The 19,448-nt window shown below is 45.9% G+C and overlaps 1 protein-coding gene across 1 annotated transcript in view; it reads left to right on the top strand.

The window, feature by feature from the left end:
* ALDH3A2 (aldehyde dehydrogenase 3 family member A2) overlaps positions 1-19,448 on the top strand; it is a 55,976-nt gene that overhangs the window by 7,327 nt on the left and 29,201 nt on the right. The gene's annotated exons all lie outside the window — the stretch shown is intronic.

Raw genomic sequence — 19,448 nt, forward strand, 5'->3', positions numbered from 1 at the left:
AATGGTTTTAAAAGGTTCTAATGATCCCAGCTGAGCCACGCGATCCTCAGAGGCTCTTTTTTTTTTAACTTTTAAAATCATTTTTTCGGCCGAAGAAAAAATGCTTTTAAAAGTAAAAAACAAAAAGGCTCTGACGATCGCGTGGCTCAGCCAGGCCTGGGGTGGGGGAGGTATTTTTGCTACCAGTTCTCTGAACCACCTGCCGCCATCGCTACCGGATCGCGCGATCTGGTCCGAACCGGGAGCATTTCACCCCTGCCTAGGTCCCGTGTATTCTTAGTCCAACCCAATGATTCTCAACCTCAGCAATTTTTAAGATGGGTGGACTCCAACTCCCAGAGTTCCCCAGAATTCAGCAGAAACCTACATTTAGGAAGATCTGCAAATTAGAATAGAATTTATAGAATAGAATAGAATTTATTGGCCAAGTGTGATTGGACACACAAGGAATTTGTCTTGGTGCATATGCTCTCAGTGTACATAAAAGAAAAGATACCTTCATCAAGGTACAACATTTACAACACAATTGATGGTCAATATATCAATATAAATCATAAGGATTGCCAGCAACAAGTTATAGTCATACAGTCATAAGTGGAAAGAGATGGGTGATGGGAACTATGAAACGATTAATAGTAGTGCAGATTCAGTAAATAGTCTGACATTGTTGAGGGAATTATTTGTTTAGCAGAGTGATGGCTGTTATGTATTCATGTATGTACCTTTAAATATTTGGGCGGGAAATCAGCACGTTGCTGATTGGACGAAGCCGCCAGTAGAACTGTATAAAAGGAGAGGTTTTCCCCCAGCCTGTTGCTGGGTTCACCATCTATTAAAGAGCTGTTGTCACTACCCTGGTCTCCAGCCTCCCGAACTTAACACTGGCGACGAGGATGGGATCTCGAGGCTGAGGAGAACCAGAACCGAGCTGAAGCACGATAGAACAGAACCCAGCAAACACAGGGCAGAAAAGCGGAGATGGCCAGTTACACTCCGCCAGCACCGTATGACCCGGCTAAAGAGAAATGGGGAACGTATATGACCCGTTTCGAAAGCTTTCTAGAAGCCAACGAACTGCAAGGAGTTCCAGATAACCGCAAAAGGGCTTATTTCTTAAGCCACTGTGGTCCGGAGGTCATTGATATCGCGGAAGCCCTGGCAGAGCCAATGCCGATACAATCGGTATCGTGGCCAACTCTGCAGACCTTACTAAAAAACCACTTCGCGCCAACGCCGTCCAAATACGTGCGGCGGTTTGAATTCGGAGAGCGAAGACAGATGGAGGGCGAATCCATCGGTGACTACATGGCCGCCCTAAGGAAAGCGTCCAAGGACTGCGGATACCGAGACCTAGACGAGGTGCTGCTCGAGCAACTCATCCGAGGGGTCAGAGATATCCGTTTGAGGCGACGGCTGCTAGCAAAGAGCAACCTAACGCTGGCCAACGCTCTGGACGAAGCCAGAGCACATGAAATGTCCACTCAAGCGGCGGAGACACTGCAAAAGCCTCTCCCACCAAAGGCGAGCGCAAAGCCAACTCCAGTGCACCAGGAGGAGATTCAGACCGAATCCGACGGGGACGATGAGGAAGGGGTCTGCCGAACCGAGAAACGCGACAAAGAGGACCGAGACGAATGCGGAAGCTGCGGAGGTCAACACCAGCGCCAACGCTGCAAGTTTAAGGACGCAACATGTCGGCGGTGCGGAAAGAAAGGGCACCTAGCTCAAGTTTGTCGAGCGGCCCAACCTTCCCGCCGAAAATTCAAACCGGCCAATCAGAGCGCGGGATTGGCAAGGCGACCCGCGATTGGCTCAAACAAAAAAGGCGCGATTCAAACCAAGCGACTGTAGTTATAGGCGCGCCTCAAAGTGGAGAAGAAGATCTTCACCAAACCCAAAATAGAAGGAGTACGGTGCCGGCTCGAAGTAGACACGGGATCAGCGATCACCATCATGTCCTGGGACACTTTGGCGTCACTGCCATCAGTCAAGCGCCACCTGCAAGCACAACGGCTGCGAGTCCACGACTACCAAGGGAATCGCATCCCTGTTCGAGGGACCACCTCCGTCCGAGTCGAGCACGGACCACACAAGAAGACCCTGCCCATCACGATCATCGAAGGGACCCTGCCCAGTCTGTTGGGACTAGACTGGTTTCGCCCTGGGCATGGGAGTGACTGGCATCTACAGAAGTGACTGTAACCTGAAAGACATTCTCTTGAACGAGTTCAAGATGTCTTCAAGGACTGCCTGGGCAAGTACAAGGGGACCCCTATTTCCTTCAACTTAGACCCCAGGTAGCCCCCATTAGGCTTAAAGGCAAGGAGAGTCCTTTGCCCTAAAACCAAAATTGACAAGGAGCTGGATAAGCTCATAAATCAGGGATTTTGGTGCCAGTCGATCACGCAAAGTGGGAGACGCCAATCGTCACCCCAATAAAACCAGATGGGTCAATTAGAATTTGCGCTGACTACAAGGCGACGCTAACAAAGCCTTACAGAAAAGCGCTTACCCGGTTCCGTGGTGCAACACTTGCTGCACTCTTTGGGGCAAGGGCAAGTCTTTGCAAAGTTAGACTTGGCCCAAGCCTACCAACAACTGCCCGTAGACGCCAACAGCCGAAGCCCAAACGATTGTAACGCACAGGGGGCCTTCAAGTGCACCAGATTACAATTTGGGGTGAGTGTGGCACCAGGGCTGTTCCAAAACCTAATGGAACGACTGCAAGGGCTCCCAGGGTAGTTCCCTACTCGATGTCCTAATTTCAGGGAAAACAGAGGAATTGGGGAGCGTTAAGAAAGGTTCTGGGCATTTTCCGACAGCCGGACTAAAGGTTAAAGTGAACAAATGCCAGATAGGGGTAGAATCCGAATTCTTGGGCTACCGGATAGACAAGAAAGGAATTCACCCCACTGAGAGCAAGGTCAAGGCAATTAGAAGGCTCCAGCGCCCAAAAACAAAGCAGAGCTACAGGCATTCCTGGGCTAGTGAATTTTTACGCGTCTTTTAAAAACAAAGCGACTGCTGAACCGCTGCATAGGCTTTTAGGAAAAATACTGTTTGGTCTTGGGGAAAGTCGGAGAAATAGGGCTTTGAAGCAGTAAAAACCTGCTCTCAAGCGATAGCCTGCTCATCCAATATCATAACTCATTGCCCTAGTGCTGGTTTATATGCCTCCCTTACGGGTGGGGCTGTACTCAGCCACAGACTTCCAAACGGCACAGAAGCCCCTATAGCCTTCTACTCTAGAACGATGTCCTCCCAGAGAGGAACTATAGCCAATTAGATAAGAAGCACTAGCCATTGTGTCAGGGGTAAAAATTCCACGAATATGTTTTTGGGCGGATTTTGAAATTGTGACTGACCACAGACCGCTGTTAGAATACTGGCTGGCGATCACCAACGCCTGTGGCACTTTCGCCACGATTGACTCGATGGACTATTTTCTTAGCCGCTTATTCCTACAAGCTACAGCATCGACCAGGGAAAGAAGTGGGGCATGCGGACGCGTTAAGCAGATGCCCACTACCAGGGGCGATCGAAGACCCCACTCCGGGGACGCCCATCCTGCTTATTGACTCTTTGGACTCTGGCCCAGTCACATCTAAGGAAGTGGCTCGGGCATCATTATGTTGAGGACTGTACTCAGTTGGGTACAAAGAGGGTGGCCGCTGCCGGGCGAACGGTTTAAGGAATTTGTTAAGAAACGTGATGAGCTCTCAGCTCAAGGGGGGTGCCTGTTATGGGGCGATCGTGTGGTAATTCCTGATAAATTAAGGGGAAAGGTACTGGACCTCCTCCACGAGGGTCACCCAGGGATCGTAAGGATGAAGGGGCTGGCAAGAAGCTATGTGTGGTGGCCACTCATGGACGCAGAGATTGCTGAGAGGGTAGGGAAGTGCCAGGCTTGCCAAGAGTCCAGACCGCTACCCCAACGCCCCAGTCAGGGAATGGGAAAAACCCCAAGGGCCCTGGTCAAGAATCCACATTGATTTTGCTGGCCCTTTCCATGGCCAAACTTTCCTAGTGGTTGTCGACGCATTCTCTAAATGGTTGGAGATCATACTCATGAAATCCACTACGGCCGAGGCAGTAATCGCAGCCCTCCGCCACATATTCGCAACCCACGGGTTGCCTGATACTCTGGTGTCCGACAACGGCCCGCAATTCACGGCAGCCCAGTTCGAAGAATATTTGGCAGAGGAGGGCATCCAACATGCCCTCTCTGCGCCTTTCCACCCTGCGTCGAATGGCCTTGCAGAGCGTTCCGTCCGGAGCGCTAAGGAGGCATTGTCCAGACTCAAGCCAGGTGACTGGCAAACAAAGATAGATTTCTTTCTGGCTGTTCAGCACAGAACCCCAAGCACTGCTACCGGCAGAAGCCCAGCCGAATTGTTGATGGGACGGAAACTCCGGTGCCCACTTGACCGTTTGAATCCCCATTACACACCAGAGGGTTACAAGGGGGAATTAGACAAAACAAGGGAATTGGGCATAGGCGACCGAGTGTGGGCCTGCAACTATGGGGACGGCCCAAGTTGGCTCGCAGGGCAAATCATAAAAGCAACCGGTCCAAAGTCATACTTGGTCGAATTACAGGACAACCGAGTATGGAGGCGCCACATAGATCAGATAAGGAGACGAATAACTGAACAAACCGAGCCACATGAAACAAATCATGACCACTCCTTATTTGAACCCACAGCTGACCATGACCCGGGGGAGGCGCAAGACTTAGCTGAGGTCCCGGAGGTCCAGCGACGCCATCAGGGTCCCGAGGGAAACGACAGGGAAAATTACAAAAGTAATCCAAGGCCGGATGGCCAAGAAAAAGAGTCTGCAAATAATCCGGGGCCCGATGGCCTAGAGAAAGAGCTGGGAGGAGAAAACAGACCCTCCGAACAGCTCAAAACACCACCCAGGACTGAACCGCGCAGGTCTGAAAGGATTAGGAGACGCCCAGGTTATTTGCGTGACTACGTCGAAAAATAACATGCAAATAATATGTAAATAGAGGCAAAGTGTTTTCTGGGAGGGGAGGAGTGTTATGTATTCATGTATGTACCTTTAAATATTTGGGCGGGAAATCAGCACGTTGCTGATTGGACGAAGCCGCCAGTAGAACTGTATAAAAGGAGAGGTTTTCCCCCAGCCTGTTGCTGGGTTCACCATCTATTAAAGAGCTGTTGTCACTACCCTGGTCTCCAGCCTCGTTACTTCCCGAACTTAACAATGGCCTTCGGGAAAAAACTGTTCTTGTGTCTAGTTGTTCTGGTGTGCAGTGCTCTATAGCGTCGTTTTGAGGGTGGGAGTTGAAACAGTTTATGTCCAGGATGCGAGGGATCTGCAAATATTTTCACGGCCCTCTTCTTGATTCGTGCAGTATACAGATCCTCAATGGAAGGCAAGTTGGTAGCAATTATTTTTTCTGCAGTTCTAATTATCCTCTGAAGTCTGTGTTTTTCTTGTTGGGTTGCAGAACCAAACCAGACAGTTATAGAGGTGCAAATGACAGACTCAATAATTCCTCTGTAGAATTGGATCAGCAGCTCCTTGGGCAGTTTGAGCTTACTGAGTTGGCGCAGAAAGAACATTCTTTGTTGTCCTTTTTTAATGATGTTTTTGATGTTAGCTGTCCATTTGAGATCTTGCGATATGATAGAACCCAGAAATTTGAAGGTTTCTACTGTTGATACTGTGTTGTCAAGTATTGTGAGAGGTGGAAGTATGGAAGGGTTTCTCCTAAAGTCTACCACCATTTCTACGGTTTTGAGTGTGTTCAGTTCCAGATTGTTTTGGTTGCACCACAAGGCTAGTCGTTCGACCTCTCGCCTATATGCGGATTCCATTGTCTCGAATGAGACCAATCACTGTGTGTCATCTGCGAACTTCAGTAGCTTAACAGATGGAACATTGGAGATGCAGTCATTGGTATACAGAGAAGAGAAGTGGGAGAGCACACAGCCTTGGGGGGCCCTGTGCTAATTGTACAGGTATTTGATGTGATCTTGCTTAGCTTCACCTGCTGCTTCCTGTTTGTTAGGAAGCTTGTGATCCACTTACAAGTCTGTTCCGTACCTGTAGCTGGTTTAGCTTAGTTAGAAGAATGTCTGAATGATGGTATTGAATGCTGAACTAAAGTCTACAAAAGGACCCTTGCATAGGTCTTTGGAGACTCAAGATGTTGTAGGATGTAGTGCAGAGCCATATTAACAGCATCATCTGTTGATCTATTTGCTCGGTATGCAAATTGCAAGGGGTCTAAGAGCGGATCCGTGATGGTTTTCAGGTAGGAAAGCACTAGCCTTTCAAAGGTTTTCATGACTACAGATGTTAAAGCAACTGGTCTGTAGTCATTCAGTTCCTTGATGGTGGGCTTCTTCGGCACTGGGATGATGGTAGAGCGTTTGAAGCAAGAAGGAACATAACACATCTCTAGTGATTTATTGAAAATATGGGTGAAGATACGGGCCAATTGGTCAGCACAGACTTTTAAGCAAGAAGGAGTTATCTTGTCTGGGCCTGGAGCTTTTCCTGGCTTTTGTCTGTGAAATAGGTCCTGCACTTCCTTTTCTGTGATCACTAGGGGTTGTGAACCCAGTGAAATGGGGTCAGTTGTAGGAGGCTTGGCTGTTGTTGGTGTGTCTGAGATGGGGGTTATGGAGATAGGTGGCTGTAGTTTCCTTTCAAACCTGCAGTAAAACTCATTCAGGTCATCTGCCAGTTGTTGAGTACCTTCAGCCTGGGAAAGAGGTTTGCCATAGCCGGTGATATTAGTCATTCTCCTGTTTTTTAAGGCTGCTTAATCACGTTATTAGTGCAGTATTGCAGACATTCAGAATTGGGCAGGGATGACATCTACTTATCTTCCCTATTGGTTCGGAAGTGCACGCGCCATGCGCAGCGCTTGCTTCGCTCACCCGCACGGGTCATGTGCACATGTCGACCCCCTGCGCATGCACAAACCCTTCTCCACATGCGCAGAGGGTAAAAAGACAGATTACTTCCTGGTTAAAACCAGGAAGTAACGACGACCGTGCGGGGGGGCAGAGCTGCCATCACTACCGGTTCTCCGAACCACCGTCCGTCATCGCTACGGGTTTGGCTGAACCGGGCTGAACCAGGAGCATTTTGTTGTGTCTGCACCCCCCGAGCCGGACCCCCTGCCAGAAAGTGACTTGGAAAGTGAGGGGGAAGGGCCGCCAGGACTTTCCTCTGGAGCACCGGCTTCCCTGGCTCAGCTCCAGGAACCAGAGGCAGGCCAGGTGGAGGAGATAACGAGGCCTCCGTCCCCTGACTCTTCCCCTCCCCAGGCCACGCCTCCAGACCCAGCTGATGGCAATCAGGCCTGGCTGGACCCTAGGTTTCGTAGGCAGGAGAGGCAGGAACAACAGAAGCAGGGGTGGGGCAGGCCTAGGAAGTGCTGAGTCATGGAGCCACACCCCACAGGATATAAAAGCAGCAAGGGCTGCTATACCACTTCGTGGTGAGCAAATCACCTGCTTAGAGGGAGAGAGTTAGAGCTGTTTGTTCCTGGTTTCCTGGCTGACTCATCGGCATCAAGAGAGATAACAGAGACACTTGGCAGACGCTCGCTAGTTTGCTGCCAGAGCTGATAGTTGCCAGCTAATTAAGTCATCGCTTGTGTCTCCCGGACTGCGGAGGGGGACAATACACCTTTCACCCCTGGAATTGGGATATCTATAAATGTGTGTTTATTTGCATATATGAGCGAAAAATACCTATACGAGTAGTCCTTAACTTACAACCATTCATTTAGAGTAAAGCAGTAGTGGGTTGCTACCGGTTCGCCCTGGATCGGGCGAACCGGTAGCAGTGGCGGGATGCTCCGCCCACCTGCCCGGACGTCTCTGTGCATGCGCAGAAGCATTTCATGTGCACACGAGCATGTGCTCACCCGCAAGCAAATGAAATTGAAACTCATTACTGGAGTAGAGTAGAGTAGATTAGAAGAGGGGAGGGGAGGGGAGAGATTTATTTATTTATTTATTTTGTCACAACAATATATGTAGGTATCATACAAAAAGATTATATAGTATATAAACACATATATGAGTAAATATAGGAGGTATAAGCATATATATATATAGGAAGAAGAAAAGAAAAACAATAGGACAGGAACGGTAGGCACGTTTGTGTGCTTATGCACGCCCCTTATGGTCCTCTTAGGAATGGGGTGAGGTCAATAGTAGAAAGTTTTAGGATAAAGCTTTTGGGATTATGGGAAGAGACCACAGAGTCAGGTAAAGTATTCCAAGCACTGATGATTCTGTTACAGTAGTCATATTTTCTGCAATCTAGATTAAAACGGTTGACATTAAGTTTAAATCTATTGGTTGCTGTAGTATTATTGCAATTGAAACTGAAGTAGTCTTTAACAGGAAGGACATTACAATAGATGATTCTGTGAGTTAAACTTAGGTCTTGTCGAAGGCGACGGAGTTCCAAGTTTTCTAAGCCTAGGATTTCAAGTCTGGTGGGATAAGGTATTTTATTGTTTTCAGAGGAATGGAGAACTCTTCTTGTAAAATATTTCTGGACACGTTCAACTGTATTGATGTCAGAGATGTGGTGAGGGTTCCAAACAGGCGAGCTGTATTCTAGAATTGGTCTAGCAAATGTTTTATATGCTCTGGTTAATAGTGTGATGTTTTTGGAAAAGAAGCTACGCAAGATTAGGTTTACAACTCTTAGAGCTTTATAGTATTAAGAATAGAGAAGAGAAGAGAAGAGAAGAGAAGAGAAGAGAAGAGAAGAGAAGAGAAGAGAAGAGAGAGAATTGGAAGGGACCTTGGAGGTCTTCTAGTCCAACCCCCTGCTTAAGCAGGAAACCCTATACCGTTAGTGACTGTCTGAAGTTACAACAGCACTGAAAAAAAGGGATTTATGACTGTCCTTCACAATTATGACCATTACAGCATCCCCACGGTCACATAATCAAAGTTGGCCACTAACTCGTATTTATGACGGTCACTGCATCCCGGAATCGTATTATGATCCCTTTGGCAACCTTCTGCTAAGCAAAATCAACGGGGAAGCCAAACTCACTCAAACAGCCCTGTTCCTAATTTACAACAGGAAACGTTGTAAAATAGGACAAAATTCCCTTGTTTCACTTAGCAACGTAAATTGCTAAGTGAAGTGGAGGCACCGTTTATCGGTGGTTCTCCTCCTATCTCTCTGACCGGTTGCAGACAGTGTTGACAGGGAGGCAGAGGTCGACCGCGAGGCGCCTTATATGTGGGGTGCCGCAGGGGTCGATCCTCTCGCCCCTCCTGTTCAACATCTACATGAAGCCGCTGGGCGAGATCATCAGTGGTTTTGGGGTGAGATACCAACTGTACGCTGATGATACGCAGCTGTACTTTTCCACCCCGGGCCACCCCAACGAAGCGGTTGAAGTGCTGTCCCGGTGCCTGGAAGCCGTACGGGTCTGGATGGGGAGAAACAGGCTCAAGCTCAATCCCTCCAAGACAGAGTGGCTGTGGATGCCGGCACCCCGGTACAGTCAGCTGCAGCCGTGGCTGACTGTTGGGGGCGAGTCATTGGCCCCAATGGAAAGAGTGAGCAACTTGGGTGTTCTCCTGGATGGACAGCTGTCGTTTGAAGATCATTTGGCGGCCGTCTCCAGGAGGGCTTTTTACCAGATTCGCCTGGTTCGCCAGTTGCGCCCCTTCCTTGACTGGGATGCCTTATGCACGATCACTCATGCTCTTGTTACCTCTCGCTTGGATTACTGCAATGCTCTCTACATGGGGCTCCCCTTGAAGTGCACTCGGAGGCTTCAGTTAGTTCAGAACGCAGCTGCGCGGGTGATAGAGGGAGCCGCACGTGGCTCCCATGTGACACCACTCCTGTGCAGGCTGCACTGGCTGCCTGTGGTCTCTCGGGTGCACTTTAAGGTTTTGGTCACTACCTTTAAAGCGCTCCATGGCTTGGGGCCAGGGTACTTACGGGACCGCCAACTGTTACCCCATGCCTCCCACCGACCCGTACGCTCACACAGAGAGGGTCTCCTTAGGGTGCCGTCCGCCAAAGAATGCCGGCTGGCGGCCCCCAGGGGAAGATCCTTCTCTGTGGGGGCTCCTACCCTCTGGAATGAACTTCCCCCTGGCTTGCGCCAAATACCTGATCTTCGGACCTTTCGCCACGAGTTGAAAACGTATTTATTTACTCGCGCGGGGCTGGCCTAAGTTTTTTGTTAAATTTTTAAATTTCTAAATTTCTAGATGAATTTTAATGGGTTTTTTAGATTTTAAATGTTTTTATAATTGGCCAACTGTATAATAAGTTTTTTAATTTTGTTCTTAATTGTATATTGTTTGTGTTTTATTTGGCTGTAAACCGCCCTGAGTCCTTCGGGAGAAGGGCAGTATAGAAATTTAATAAATAATAATAATAATAATAATAATAATAAAAAAAATTTTGGGCTCAGTCGTGGTCGTAAGTCAAGGACCAGCTTGTATCCTCTGAGTCTACGGGTTTTAAACTGAGCAGGCGCAGTGTTTCTCAAACCCGGAAACTTTAAGGCGACTTCAACTCCCAGAATTCCCTAGTCAGCCATCCAGCCAGCCTATTACAACGCGCGGACCATCTGCAAAAAAAAAGGCGCCTGCAGTACCGCAGAGCACCGCGGGCGGCCAGCCGAGAGCAGCTCCTTCGCCTCCTCCGCCTGCTTTAGATTATCTCGCGATACTTAAATTCTCAAAGGGACGCGCGAGAGAGGAGAGAAGAAACGCACCGCGCTGGGAAAAGGGGGCGGGGTTAGGCTTGCCTAAAACCGGAAGAGAGCTTGCCAGAAGTCGGGCGTGGAGCCGGAAGTCGGAAATGTCCCGTCTGCAAAACCTGGAGAAAGTTCCCACGGAGGTGGGGGCGTGTCGCTGAACACGGGTCGGAGTTGAAACGTGGGAATGGTCGCTTCAAGCTTTAAAGTCCGGGTCTGAAGGCGGAGCTTGGAGGCTGTCCTTTTCCTAGCAAGGCAGGCGGAAGTTCAACAGGTGCAGATTGGAAATCGACTGCTGGGGAAAGCAGCTGCCCCTGTTGAGTGTCTGCCTGCCGCCTGCCCGGATTTTGCAGAGGTAAAGGTGAAAGGTGGGTCTATGGGGGATCCGCCCTGTGGGATTCCTGCCTAATCTGGGGCTGGGGGAGGGGGTGGCAAAGTTCTTGCTCAACTTCTCTTTCCTTTTTTTTAATTATTATTTTTATTTTATTTTTATTTTTAAAAGTTTTTTATTTTGTTGCTGGCAATCCTTATGATTTATATTGATATATTGACCATCAATTGTGTTGTAAATGTTGTACCTTGATGAAGGTATCTTTTCTTTTATGTACACTGAGAGCAGATGCACCAAGACAAATTCCTTGTGTGTCCAATCACACTTGGCCAATAAAAATTCTATTCTATTATTTTGTTGGCAGAAACATCCAGGGAAATATATTCTGCCTTTTTAATATTTTCTAATTCATATTTCATTCTTCTAGGAGGGGGGGTGGGTGGGTAACTTCCTAGAATTTTGAATACGTTAAAAGACAAGACAAACATAGCATATTTATATACCTATCACTGTTTCTTATCAGCTTATTCAAAGCGGTCCTTTTCTTACTATGTATACGTATTTTAATTCTATCTTATTCTACTTTTATATTATCTATCTTCCTTTATTTCATCTGCATTTCATCTACATTTCTTTATTGCATTTACGTACAGATTTCATCTACATACAGGTTCTTTGATTTTCTTTTGGGAGTTTATCCATCTCTGCACATTCTAGGATTTTTTTTAATTAAACCTCCTCCTGTTGGTGGGTTCTCCTCCTTCCAATTTTGCGGGTAAGCTATACATGCTGCTGTTAGTTGTGTATTGTGTATCCTTTGTATAGTTTTCTGGGCTAAAATTAAAAAGTAGAGATAATACAGGAATCAATAAAGGGAGAGCCAGGACAATTCTTGTTAGGGATTCCAACAGGGCTGGTCCTTCCTTTTTTATATAAAAAGTTTTTTTAAAATTTTGAACACATTAAAACACAAGACAAACATACCACATTTATATACCTCTCACTGTTTCTTATCAGCTTATTTAAAGCGGTCCTTTCTTACAATGTATACGTATTTTAATTCTATCTTATTCTACTTTTATATTATCTATCTTCCTTTATTTCATCTACCTTTTCTTTATTGCATCTACATGCAGATTTTATCCTGTTGTTCAATTTTCATTATCTTTCCTGTTTTCTAACCGTTCATACCATCTACACCAGGCCTTATAATAATCTGTATCCTTTTTTTCTTTGATTTCTTTTGTGAGTTTATCCATCTCTGCACATTCTGGGATTTTCTTAATTAAACTTTCTTCTGGTTGGTGGGTTCTCCTTCTTCCTATTTTGCGCGTAAGCTCTACGTGCTGCTGTTAGTATATGTAGTATTAAGTATTGTGTATCCTTTGTATAGTTTTCTGGACTAAAATTAAAAAGTGGTTACAGGAATCAGTAAAGGGAGAGCCAGAACAATTTTTATTAGGGATTCCAACAGGGCTGTTCCTTCCTATCCGAGTTTTTCCCTGTTGCACAGCTGGCCCTGTTGAATTGCTGCCTGCTGGAGGGGGAAAAAAAGAAGAGATATTCCTTAGCAAAACTTCTTAACAGCGAGCTCTCTTGGGGAAATGTCTGCCTGCTTTGCTGCAAAAACGGGAGAGAGATGGGCTGCCTTGAATTTCTGTAAAAGATCAAGAATTTGGCTGGGGAAAAAAAACCAACAGGATTTCATGATGGGCCAGGACTGGGAGGATGCGGGGCGGAGCAGCGATGGGGTCAATTTTAGGGGGCATCTGTCCGTCCAGACTGCTTTCTGCAGGTTTAAGTGCAAAAAAACCAAAAACAAGTTTTTCATGCAAAGTCAAGAATTCAACAGGGGAAGCTGCCCCTCTCTCTTCCGGAAGTTTGGCTCTGTTTTGAAACTGAATAGATTAACATTAACAGAGTTGGAAGGGGCCTTGTAGGTCATCTAGTCCAACCTCCCAAGCAGGAGACCCTACGCCATTTCTGACAGGTGGCAGTCTTCTTGAAAGCCTCCAGGGATGAAGCTCCCGCAACTTCTGAAGGCAACTTCTGTTCCATGGGTTGATGTTTCTCACTGTCAGAAAAATTCTCCTTATTTCTTGTTCTTTTTCAGTTTCCATCCATTATTCCTTGTCTGGCCTTCAGGTGCTTTGGAAAATAGCTTGACCCCTTCCTCCTCTCTGTGGCAGCCCCTCAAATATTGAAAGATGCTCTCCTGTCTCACATGGTCCTTCTCTTCCCTAGACTTGCCAGGCCCAGTTCCTGCAACCGTTCTTCATATGTTTTAGCCTCCAGTCCCCTCATCATCCTGGTTGCTCTTCTCTGCACTCTTTCTAGAGTCTCCGCATCTTTTTTATAGTGTTGTGATCAAAACTGGATGCAGGACTCTAGGTGTGGCCTTACTAAGGCTTTATAGAGTGGTATTAATACCTCCCTTGATCTTGTAACCCTCTCTTAATGCAACTTATAATTCCGTTGGCTTTTTTGGCTGCCGCTGCACTCTGCTGGCTCATGTTTAACTGGTTGTCCACTAAGACGCCAAGGTCCCTCTCCGAGTTACTGCTATTAAGCCTGGTTTCTCCCAATCTATATGTGTAGTTTTGGTTTTCCTTGCCTAAGTGTAAGACTTTCCTTTTCTCTACGTTGAATTTCATTTTGTTAGACAGGGCCCAGGGTTCAAGTCTGTCCAGCTCCATCTGGATCTTCAGCCTATTATCTAAGGTGTTGGCTCTTCCTGCCAGCTTAGTACCATCTGCATTCCTGGGCTACATTCCTGGGCTTGATTCACCCAAGATATTAAACTGCACTGATTTGACTCGCTAAAAGAATCTCTGTGGAGATTCTCAAGTCATCCAGGTCACAGGTTGTCCCAAAGGTGGGATTTTTTTCAAGAGACAACTGGACTTTCTGGTTTTTCTCTGAAGATGTTTCGCTTCTCATCCAAGAAGCTTCTTCAGCTCTGACTGGATGGTGGGGAAGGGAAGGATTTATATTCCTTGCAGACAAGCTGGGCATTTGCATCCTTTTAGAGGGTTGTTGGAGCACTTGGGAGTCTGACTTTTAGCTATACAATTTTGGATGGTGTGGGAGAAGGAATGGAATTCCAGAGGAATTCCAGAGGAAAAACTGCAGACTACAGGAACCATTTGCACCACTCAAGTGACCCTGAGGATACAGACGAACCTCCAAGTGGCCTCAATGACTCTCTAAAAGGACGCAAATGACCGGCTGTCTGCAAGGAATAGAAATCCTTCCGTTCCCCATCATCCAGGCAGAGCGGAAGAAGCCTCTTGGATGAGAAGCGAAACATCTTCAAAAGTAAACAAAACAAAACAAAGTCCAGTTGCCTCCTGAAAAAAGCAACTTTGGGACAACCGTGACCTGGATGACGGAGAATCTCTACAGACTTTTAGCTATGCAATTTGGGATGAACTCCCTTGGAATGGTGTGGGAGTAGGAATGGATTCCCGGAGGAAAAAAATTGCAAACTACAGGAACCATTTGCACCACTCAGGTGACCCTGTGGACACAGGCAAACCTCCAAGTGACCTCAACGACCCTCTAAAAGGAGGCAAATGACCAGCTGTCTGCAAGGGATACAACTCCTTCCATTCCCCACTATCCAGTCAGAGCTGAGGAAGCTTCTTGGATGAGAAGGGAAACGTCTTCAAAAAAAACCCAAGAGAGTCCAGTTGCTTCCTGAAAAAAGCCCCTTTGGAAGTGACAATAGTTAAACAGTGGAACAGCTTGCCTCCAGAAGTTGTGAGTGCTCCGTCACTGGAGATTTTTCAAGAAGGGACTAGACAGTCACATCTGAAATGGTATAGGTTCTCCTGCTTGAGCAGTGGGCTGGACTAGAAGACCTCCAAGGTCCCTTCCAGATTCTATTCTGTTCTATTCTGTTCTATTTTCTATTCTATTTTATTTCTATATTCTACTGTATATTCTATTCTATGATTCTATTTTCTATTCTCTTTATTCTATTCTATTCCATATTTTCTCTTCTCTTCTCTTATTCTATTCTATTCTATTCCATTCCATTCCTATTATTTCTTTCATTCTATCCTATTCTATTCCATTCCATTCCATTCCATTCCATTCCATTCCATTCCTATTATTTCTTTCAGTCTATTCTGTTCTATTCTATTCTATTCTATTCTATTCTATTCTATTCTATTCTATTCTATTCTATTCTATTCCTATTATTTCTTTCATTCTATCCTATCCTATCCTATCCTATCCTATCCTATCCTATCCTATTCCATTCCATTCCATTCCTATTATTTCTTTCATTCTATCCTATTCTATTCTATTCTATTCTATTCCATTCCATTCCATTCCATTCCATTCCTATTATTTCTTTCATTCTATCCTATCCTATCCTATCCTATCCTATCCTATCCTATCCTATCCTATCCTATCCTATTCCATTCCATTCCATTCCATTCCATTCCATTCCTATTATTTCTTTCATTCTATTCTATTCTATCCTATCCTATTCCATTCCATTCCATTCCATTCCTATTATTTCTTTCATTCTATTCTATTCTATTCTATTCCATTCCATTCCATTCCATTCCATTCCTATTATTTCTTTCATTCTATTCTATTCTATTCTATTCTATTCTATTCTATTCTATTCTATTCTATTCTATTCTATTCTATTCTATTCTATTCTATTCTATTCCATCCCATTCCATTCCATTCTAAATTGTAAGTCAAAGTCTTCCAATTGTGACAAGCAAGCTCCATTACAATCGTAAGTAGAAGACTCCCTGTACCATTGAGACCAGACCAACTCTTCCGCTTTCCTCCTATCTCGTTCTTGGCCCTGATTCTCCCTTAACCCCTCTTAGTGACCGTGAAAGGCAGGAAAGAAAAACCTGCTTTTGGAGTGGAGAAGCTTTGAATTTCCACTCAAGCTGTTTGAAGAAGGAGTTGTTCCATCGAACATGGAGACCTGCCAGGATATCGTGTTGCTAAAAGGCCTCTTAAGAAATCCAAACCTGATGTGGGGTGTTGGCCGAGAACACAATGGGGTTGCGATCCAGGAGACTACAAATTCTTGGCCAGACGTTCTCACCTGCTGCGAAAAAGACAATGGCATTCCAATTTGATGAGCTAAATCCAGCTGGCCTCTAAAAAGCACCTGTTAAAATTTAACCGGTAAATCCCAGGACAGATAGCAGAGCTAAATTAGATAGATTGATTAACCGAGTTGGAGGGGACCTTGTAGGTCATCTAGTCCAATCCCACCCACCCCCGCCCAAGCAGGAGACCCTGCACCATCTCTTGACAGTCTCCAGAAAATAGCTTGACCCCCTCCTCTCTGTGGCAGCCCCTCAAATATTACAGATTAACAGCATTGGAAGGGACCTTGTAGGTCATCTAGTCTAACCCCTCCCCCCAAGCAGGAGACCCTGCACCATCTCCGACAGACGGCAGTGCAGTCTCTTCTTGAAAGCTTCAAGTGATGAAGCTCCCACAACTTCTTGAAGGCAATTTCTGTTCCATCGGTTGATGGTTCTCAAGGTCAGAAAATTTCTCCTTATTTCTAGGTTGAATCTCTCCTTGGTCAGTTTCCATCCATTCTTCCTTGTCTGGCCTTCAGGTGCTTTGGAAAAATAGCATGACCCCCTCCTCTTTGTGGCAGCCCCTCAAATATTGGAAGATGGTATCCTGTCTCCCTCCCCTGGTCCTTCTCTTCCCTAGACTAGCCTGGCCCAGTTCCTGCAACCGTTTAGACTAACTCTAGGGCAAGGAGTCTCCAAAGCTGGCAACTTTTAAGACTTGGGGACTTTCAATTCCCAGAATCCCCCAGCCAGCATATCCACAAGTCTTAAAATTGCCAAGTTTGGAGGTTACTTTGTTAGGAGCCCTCACGACTCAATATTGTTAAAAGTCTCGTAAATTAACCAAGAGACAGCTGTGGGATTCAGCCGGTTCGCACCTATCCGGGAGAACCGGTTGTTAACTTTCTAAGCAGTTCGGAGAACCAGTTATTGGAAGAAATCTCATTTTGTTTTTTTTCCCACTTTACAGGGCTAATCCTGTAAGGAAGGCAGGAAGGAAACATTCTGGTGGTATTTCTAGCCTCATCTTTATTGCCCTGCTTACAGAAACTGCCTCTCGGCTTAACCTGTATTACATTGTAACAGCTAAGGCGAAGCGCCCATCAACGTGAGTGATGTTGAGTTGGTCACACCCACATGGTCACATGACCACCGAGCCACGCGTACCCAGCTGGTCATTAGGGCAGAGAACCGGTTGTTAAATTATTTGAATCCCACCACCGCCAAGAGATGCATTAGTGATTGGGGGGGCCCAAAGGGGGGGGGCAGAATGCGACTGCCAAGAGCCACGCCTAGAATAGAATAGAATAGAATTTTATTGGCCAAGTGTGATTGGACACACAAGGAATTTGTTTTGGTGCATATACTCTCAGTGTACATAAAAAAAAAGATACGTTCAGAATGGAATAGAATAGAATAGAATAGAATAGAATAGAATTCTTTTATCGGCCAAGTGTGATTGGCTCTTCCTTTTCGGGGCTTCGGGTCCTGTCGTCAGATGGGAAATAGGTGGCTTCTACTAAATCGTTAGAATCCTGTTTCGTGGCTCCTTCTACGCTTTCAACTTGCTGCTCTTCCATCTTCACTGGGTCTTTGCACCGCTGTGGAGGTTGCGGAGACTGGGGCCCAGCACCCCTCTAACAGGCCCCCTCTGAGAGGAGGAGAGGGTACCGTTAGCAAAAGAAAGTTTTTACAGTTTTGGGAATAATGTCAAGGTTCCAGAAATACCTCTTCTGCGTAAAAGAAACTCAGAGGCATTTTTTCTTTTTCTCAGAGTCCTTTACTAGCATGAGGAGACTGGCACACGATGAGTGCAATTCCCAAAACTGAAGTTCCGGATTCGTTTCCCCAGTTATACAAACCCCATAGTCCCACCCCCCTGACCCCTCTGATGATCACACGGTCCCACGTTCTTCCAGTTCATTCGAGTAACTTCTTGCCACTCTTCCTGCAGACGTGACACCATCCGACCTTGACCCTTTGAAGAATGTTACCATACCCCTCAACCCCCCCTCCTCCCCTCAGGATAAAAATGTGGCAGCGTCTGGAAACCTAAAGTTTAATATGGTTTCCAGGCCTGACAAAGGAATTTGTTTTCGTGCATATGCTCTCAGTGTACATAAAAAAAAGAAAAAGAAAAAAAATACCTTCATCAAAGGTACAACATTTACAACACAAATGATGGTCATAGGTTGCAATTACAGTCATACAGTCATAAGTGGAAAGAGATTGGTGATGAGAACTATGAAACGATTAATAGTAGTGCAGATTCAGTAAATAGTCTGACAGTGATGAGGGAATTATTTGTTTAGCAGAGTGATGGCCTTCGGGAAAAAACTGTTCTTGTGTCTAGTTGTTCTGGTGTGCAGTGCTCTGTAGCGTCATTTTGATGGTAGGAGTTGAAGGTTTAAATTATGAATTCATCGCCACATCTGTTCAACACCAAATGGAAGGCCCGGCCCTCAATAATTGAGGCTTAAACTAATAAATGGGTTAAAAATCCATTTTACCTCCATAGGTTGTTTATTTATTGGCTAATTGCTATGTTCCAGAGGACGAGAACGGAAGAGGATGCTATACTGCGTGGTTAAACTAGTGTTCTATTATTACAGTGTCCAGATTACACACAATTAGTCCTTGGGCAGAATGTGTTCGATCAAGGAACAGTACAAACACAGCAATAAAAAATAATTGCATGAGGTTAACCGAATTAAAATAGCCAAGCAGTAAAAAAAACAAAAACCCTACCTTACTGATAGAAAAGAATATCTGTAGCTCAGGGTCAAACTGAGGCAGGGGTCTCCAACCTTAGCCACTTTAAGACTTGGGGACTTCAAGCTTTGCTGGCTGAGGAATTCTGGGAGCTGAAGACCACAAGTCTTAAAGTGACCACGGTTTGGGGACCCTGAACTGGGGGGGGGTCCTTGGTGCTCCCTGAACTTGGTAGTTTTCTTGCAGGCGTTTCATGACCCAACTAAGGAACATCATCAGCGCTAAAAAGAAAAGGGGTGTTGTGGCGTGAAGGAGAAGGAGGAGGAAGAGAAAGAGGAGGAGGAGGGCTGTGCGTTCCTTCATTCTCTCTGAACTTGGTTGTTTTCTTGCAGACATTTTTTTTTTATTTGAATTTATATCCCGCCCTTCTCTGAAGACTCAGGGCGGCTTACATTGTATTAATGTAAGACTCAGGGCGGCTTAATTTCATTACCCAACTAGATAACATCATCAGTGCTACAAGTGGGTTTGCTGGAGAGGAGGAGAAAGAGCAGGAAAAGGAAGAGGAAAACTGTGGGGTCCTTGCTTC

The sequence above is a fragment of the Ahaetulla prasina genome, chromosome 1 (genome assembly GCF_028640845.1).
Source record: "Ahaetulla prasina isolate Xishuangbanna chromosome 1, ASM2864084v1, whole genome shotgun sequence".
Taxonomy (NCBI): Eukaryota; Metazoa; Chordata; class Lepidosauria; order Squamata; family Colubridae; genus Ahaetulla; species Ahaetulla prasina.